The sequence below is a fragment of the Amaranthus tricolor genome, chromosome 14, assembly GCF_026212465.1.
Source record: "Amaranthus tricolor cultivar Red isolate AtriRed21 chromosome 14, ASM2621246v1, whole genome shotgun sequence".
Lineage (NCBI taxonomy): Eukaryota > Viridiplantae > Streptophyta > Magnoliopsida > Caryophyllales > Amaranthaceae > Amaranthus > Amaranthus tricolor.
The window spans coordinates 17,654,218-17,661,476 of record NC_080060.1 but is presented as its reverse complement, the minus strand read 5'-3'; the positions used below and the strand labels follow the sequence as shown (position 1 = coordinate 17,661,476).

General features: G+C 32.5%; 1 long non-coding RNA gene across 2 annotated transcripts; it reads left to right on the top strand.

The window, feature by feature from the left end:
• Positions 1 to 3,311: 3,311 nt before the first annotated feature.
• LOC130799584 (uncharacterized) lies at positions 3,312 to 6,614 on the top strand. Of its 2 annotated transcripts, XR_009039312.1 has the most exons (3): positions 3,312 to 3,502; positions 4,313 to 4,384; positions 6,403 to 6,614. It is a non-coding gene; the product is annotated as an uncharacterized LOC130799584 (long non-coding RNA). The 2 variants fall into 2 exon arrangements; XR_009039311.1 differs by lacking the exon at positions 4,313 to 4,384.
• The last annotated feature ends 645 nt before the right edge of the window (positions 6,615 to 7,259 follow it).

Sequence of the window (7,259 nt, the reverse complement as noted above, 5' to 3'; positions counted from 1 at the left end):
TCATTTTCCTATATTTTAAATGTCGGCAATAATGAATGAGACTTAACTCCACCGCTTATCTACAAACTCGCTCTTTGCATCACATTGACGCTAACTTGCTACTAAAAAATTCCAATAATCAAAATTTATCGTACTTCTATAATATACTTCCTCCATTCCTTTCAACATGCACAATTTACATCTTTTCACGCAATTTAATATATTAATTTAATTTTTAATATCTCTTAATATATATAATAAATAATTATAAAAATTTAATATTAATAATTCTTACACTGAGATAAATCATATAACATTATAATTGATCATTTATAACTTATAAATTAAAAATTAATAAAAAGTTAAAAGTGATTAATAAGTAGTGAAATATCTATAAATAATTTATAACTGAGAAACTAATACCAAACCATTTTTAGATAAAGCATGACTGCATGAGTTGATTAGGTCAACCGTTGTCATTGTCTATCCTGTTATTATAAATATAAATAAATGCAAGTCAATTGGTTCAACTAATGGAATCACTTCAATCGCTGAGATAAAGTTAACAATCAATTTGATATTTGGTATTAAATATGAAAATGATAATAAAATTTAGTGTAATTTTAATTGGAAAAATTTTCATGACAAGTTTAATGGTTATATTTGTTCTACTTTAATTAATTCATTTTCATTGCTAAATTATATTTTTAATGCATTATCATTTATATATGTGAACATTTTATGTAAATCTACACTTAAAATTATTTTTATTAGACATTGCCATCATTCAATACCAACAACCAAACGAACCTAAGTGTAGAAATCTAAGATCAAGCAATGAACCCCATATTTTGTCAATCTCGATTTATCAACCACCAGTCCACATTTATGAGTTTTTATGAATAATTTGTTGAAATTTCTAAGTTTGGAGTTTTAGAAATTACAATCCTAAACTTTTTTTATGAATTATAACAACGATAATTCTATAAATTAAAAAGTATAAGCACTGTAGTCAAATTGTGGGATTACAATGGCTTTAAAATCAAGCATAGAACCCCATGTTTAATGGGTTCGTGTACGGATAAAATTGGCGTATGAGTACTCTTATCGACCAAATTAGAGCCACTAGAATCTAACAATTTAACTACATTAATTACGTTTTGATTTTTAGTAACTAGAACTCGTAAAAAAGGTCGCAACTATAGTTTTTTAAGAGCCTGAAATTTGCGAGGCTGTTTCCAACAAATTATTCAATTCGTATTTAATACTTGTATACTTCATATAGTAGCTATTAAGGTTATAGTCTTGTCCTATCCAGGCTTTATTACACTGTAAACTTAAGACTCGAAACTTTTTTAGTTCAATCCTATATTAGACAGAATGGAAAATGACAATTTATATTCATACCAAATTTCGTTAATTTTCGTGTCCCCAATAAAGAAGAGTGGGGAGCAATTGGAGTAAAAACAACCAGATTTTAAATGCGGGCATGGGCATTCCTATCGAGTTATAGTACTTAACAATATAAGTGTACTGTGCTTTTATTTTTAATTTAAGAAAATCTTTGATTTCAATTATAAAGGACCTCATGTTTACCAATTTATAAAAAATAAATCAGACCTCAAAATACTTTGTTCTGACCCTAGAGCTATCTGATGTTGTGCTTTGTAAGGCTAAAGCTAAGGCTTTAATCTTAGGGTTGTTTTGGACATTTTAGTAACCCCTAGTAAAAATAAATTTATGGGCCCTTACAATACAAACATATTTCTATGTTCATTTTTCTAAAAGTGATGATTGACAAGGCATTATTTTTTTCAATGTGATATTGTTTCTAAATTTGTATAAGTAAATCATCTTATTATAAAATACAACATATTAACAATAGTCACCTGTAATGAACGATTTCACTTTAATATAAAAAATACTACAATATTCTATTAATACATTTGATATCTAGAAACTTAAAATCAATCGTTAAAAACAAATAATCATAAACTGTAGAAAAATTATCAAAAAAGAAAAAACTTGCTCGAATATAGCGTAGAATCCTAGAATTAGTCAAAAAACACAACGATACTTATATAATGATATTTTTAACAACACGTATAAGAATAAAATATAACAGTATATTTAATAGTTCTATATAAAAAAACATTATAGACCTTCAAAAAACTTATATCAAAAAATTCATGTTAAAAAATCAAGCTCAGGTGCTAGGAGTTGTAATATAAAAAATAAAAAAATAACTGAAAAGAAAGATACATGTAAAAGAAAAAAAATATAATAAAAGAAAATAAAAATGGTACCATGGGAATTGAATTTGCTACCTAAGGTGTTAGGAGTTACAAACTACAACTTCAATATACTCTTTACTCGCTTAATGTTTACAATTTATATTGTATATATAATAGAGTATTATTAGGGGCCCCTTTAATTGTGAGACCCTGTGCAAGAGTTCCGGGTGCTCCTACTACAGGCCGGGTCTGCTTTGACACGGCGAGCAGATCAATACATTTTTTCTGAATGCGAGATGCTCGAGCCATGAGAATTTGTGCATTGTGCCAAGGAGGGTCTGAGTGTGGTCGTGTAATGTCATGCCGTTGTGCCTGCGTGTTGGCATGTCCTGTACCCAACTTTAAGAAGGATGCTAAAAAAAGTAGTCATTGTCTTTGTAGATATAATACATTGAAATAATGAAAATTTAAAGTTTTAGTTAATATTATTGGAGAATACAACAACAATCACAAAGTCTTAATTTCAAAAGATTAGAGTCAGCTACATAAACTAATAAATCAATTTTAATGATTGTCCATATTGACTCTTCTTCTCCATTCATTTTGATTTTCTACTATCTCAATCTATAATTCTAGATCCTTCATATCCTTTTCCACTCTTGTCCTCCAAGTCATCTTCGGTCTTCCTAGATCTCTTTTTAAGTCTCTCGAGCTCTAACTTTCTATCTTAGTCTCTGGTTCGCTAATATCATGTCTTTGCACATGCCTAACCTAAATAATTATCTTTTATCTTTTCCTCAATATTGCAGCTCCAAGGTATGCCTACTTAGTCGAAGACTCGAAGTGTAACATTTGGGAAATTAATAATTTATGACGAGATAGTTTAAGAGAATTATTAGTTCGAAAATGATCTTAAATACACATGACATAAAATATTCTCAATTCAATTTGTTCGAAGGATTTGTGTAGCGAAATAAATTGATTCTTCTCTCTTTCGTGATTTTCAAGGTAAATAATCATTTTTTTTTTTTTTTGCATTTTGGGTTGTTTTAAATAATCATGGCTGATTACTTTTTCTTTCTTTCCTTCCTCTGGATTCAAACCACAAGAAGTGTAGTAGCCAAAATATTTCTTGTAGCTGCCTTTGAATTTTGCTGTAAGTGAGGGAAACGAAGCTTAACTTTGCTTCTGTTTGAGTGGGCATTGATCCAAGCCAAAGTTGATTTATTTTGGTTGATTGGGCACCGAAAATCTTCTTGTGGCCTCTGATTTTGCCGCCAAACAAGGAGGTACAACACCTTCCTTTTCTTTATTTCTTTTAGCTTTTGTTGTTTCATCTTCCTTATCATATATTGCTATTTACCTTGATATACTTCTTAATTTGTATCCTTCCCTTAAGTCATATGTTAAACCCTAAATGTTGATGAATCTTGAGAAATATTGTGTCATTAAGGGAAATACTTATTAATAATATATGTTGGCAAATTTACCATTCTAGGTTGAAAGACTAGAACGTTGTGAACTTGTGGATTTTAGAGTAGAATAATTATCCTTGTGCTAATTAAATGTGATTGAACAATTTATGATTTAATGGTATGATGATGAATGTTGGAGTGAATTAATTGCATCTTGATCATTAATACGAAGTTGTGAGGATTGGGAAATGGATAGAATGTTATAATTGATAGCATATAGATGATGTGAAACTCTAATGTAAATTAGGAGAGCCTTTTTAGAATAACGTAATTGTGTTCTTACTAATTAAAAGGTTGACATTCTTGGATGGCTTCTTAGATTCTTTTGAATATTCTTGGCTCTGGGATTATATGAACCGATTATGTTTAAATGGAAATATAAAGAGAATTATGGAGATGAGTAATCTTTAAAGGAATATAAACTAATCTAGATCACGGTTATAATATTTTGATGTTAATATCAGGGTTTGTCGTGAGAAACTTGCGCAATCCTTTGATGGTTAAGAAATATTAGAGTAGAATGTTAGTTTTACCTACAACCTTAGGAGGAGATGTAATAAGTTGTATGCTAGTATAGTAATATCAAACGCCTCTAGTGATGTTATGATTTTTCTTATGCTTTAGGAGGCGATATCTTCAAGGAACCCTTCTAGTTGATAGTCGTGGTCTGGATTCAACTCGTTGAAGCATCTTTTGGTGAGTAGTAGCAGTCCTTTAAAGGGTCTGGCCAGACTACATGCTTGAAAATAAACCTTTTTACTAAAGCTCTTTTGAAATTGAAAATCTTGAGACAAATTTTGTTGTTGACCGCTTATGTTGATATTATGATATAGTCAATGGATTGGGATTGCGAGCAGATCATTGACGGAGTTGAGGAACATTGTTCCCTACTCCCTGTTTTTTAGGCGAGTTGTCATTCAGATATTGACTAGCTTCACCCGAGAGCGACATATAGGGATGCAGGCGGGGCGGGGATGGGTCCCGGTTTGATGGGTCATGGGGCGGGTACGGGTATAAAATTCATACCCACCGCGGGGATGGGGATGGGGATGGGTTTTAGGTGATACCCGCCCCGCCCCATCCCCGCCCCGCCCCGCCTCACGAAATGTACAAATTTTGAGAATTGGAATACCCTAAATTATTTTTCAAATTTCTGAAAACCTTGAATTATTTTCAAATTTTTTTAAAAACTTTAAAAACCCCGTTTTTATATTTCTTTTAAAAAAAAAGTTTCAAAACCCTAAATACTTTGGGCCTTTGAAACCATCAATATGAATGTTGAATGCTGGCCGTCAATACTCAACCCATCATTTGCTTCTTCTGAATCTTCAGTCTTCACTTCACTGCTGCACTCCCATCTTCTTCTTCTTCTTGAAACACTCTCATCTTCTTCAATCTTGCATTCTTGCTGCCGTCAGCCCGTCATCTTGAAAAAGTCTAGAGCACTCCCGTCATTGGGTAAGTTTCTTTCAGTTTTTGATTGTCATCGACTCATCGTCTCTGTCTTTTCTCCAGTTTTTGATTTTCTTGTTTAAACTCCAGAGCACTCCCGTCATTGGGTAAGTTTCTTTCAGTTTTTGATTGTCATCGACTCATCGTCTATGTCTTTTCTCCATTTTTTGATTTTCTTCTTTATTTTATCAAGTCAACTTCATTGAGATGGATTATTTAGATCTTTTCAGTTTTTATGTTTGATGTGATCTAATGTTTGATGGATTATCAAGCCAACTTCTGAATGTTTGATGTGATCTTAAGTGTGAAGGTAGATGGATTAAAAGGATTATATTGTGTGATCTTCAGTTTGGATACTTGTATACTGATCTTCAGTATTGTAGTCTTCAACTAGATGTGATCTTCAGTTTTTAATTTCTGTAATATTTGTATACTGATGGTTACTGATGCCTATAATTAAGTTTGGATATAAATTTATGTATTGTGGGTGATTATATTGTTATTAATTTCATATTTTCATGATGCTTCATTTGCTCACAAGGTTTTTGGTAAAATGTTTGTTTTGTAATTTGATCGGATCTCTGGTTTCGTCAATAATATTTCATTATTCTGATATTATTAGCGGTTCATTTAGTTGAATTAATGAGTGTTAATAAAAACATAATGTGATTCAGCCATGAATACTACTTCATAAGGTCTAAGAACATGTTTTTTAGAGTAAGGTTTATAATCATGTTTTTTCTATTTTTTATCCTTTTTTCTCAATAAAATTTGTTTATATTCATTACGAGTTGTGTAGAGGTAGGCGATATTAAGTGATGATTAGACGGGGATTTGAAAATAAATATGTGACACAGATGGGTATTAAGCGGGGATTTGACGGGTGGTGGGACGGGTAAAATGGATATTAGACGGGGATGGATACCCAGATGGGGATGGGGATGGGGATGGTATTAGGTACAAACCCATCGGGGCGGGGACGGGGAAAAAAATTATACCCGCCGCGGGGATGGGGATTGATTTACCAGATGGGGATGGGGATCGTAACGCCAATACCCGCCCCGCCCCGCCCCGTTTGCATCCCTAGCGACATAGCCTTAGAGCTATTATGGAACCTCTCAAACTAGATTCCTTGTGCGCACATAGATCTAGGAAACTGATGTTGTTTTTAAACCTTTGTTTGGAAATTACTGTGTTTTGTTGTTTTAGATTGTTACTTCTCATTTAGTTCAATCTAACCCTCTGTTGTTTCCAACTTTTAGTTTGTTTACAGATCGAAACCGGCCGGGAACGATGGTTTAGCGGATTTGATCAGAGTTCCAAGGATGTTATTTTGAGCTGAGCACGTTAGAATTTTGTAGTTTTGTATTAGGCTTTGGTAATTGTAAATTAGTCTAGACTGTATTTGTTATCTTGGACTTTTATAGGGACTTTATGATTACTTTATGAAATAGATAGATGTTTGGAATGCGAATTAGCTGGTTTAGCTATGATTTAAAACTAAAGACTTATTTGCGCAAGTTTTGGGATTGAGATTTGAGTTTTCTTGGGAAGTAATCCCGTGATGACCTTATATACTCAATCAACGGTAAGTCAGGTTGTTACACAAAGCATTTACATGTCTGCTACTCCCATCTTTCTACTATGATTCTTTCTAAAAGCGCAACGTTTGAATCCATATAGAAGACCTGGTCTAATGGCTTTACAATAAAACTTGAGCTTTAACTTTAATGACACACCTCGATTACATAATATTCTATTAGTCGCACTCTATTTTTAAAACTCACACTTAGAGCGATATATTTCTCCTAATGCTTTATAGTGCGTCACGTTATCTAGTTTGTGCCACTCGTTATCTAATTTTTGTCTTCATCGTTCAAACTTAATATTTACACTCTCCTTAGTCGCATCTACCAAACTATGTCATCAACAAACAATATGCATTAAGACACATTACACTATCGATTGAGTTGTCTCGTCTAGGACCGTTGCAAAAAGAAAGGAGCTTGGGCCAAGCCTTGATAGAGGCCAGTTATGATTGAAAAATCTTCTTTCCCCCTTCCACGTGTTTAAATATTCGTCTTTGCTTTTTGATACATATCTTGCACTATCTTAATGT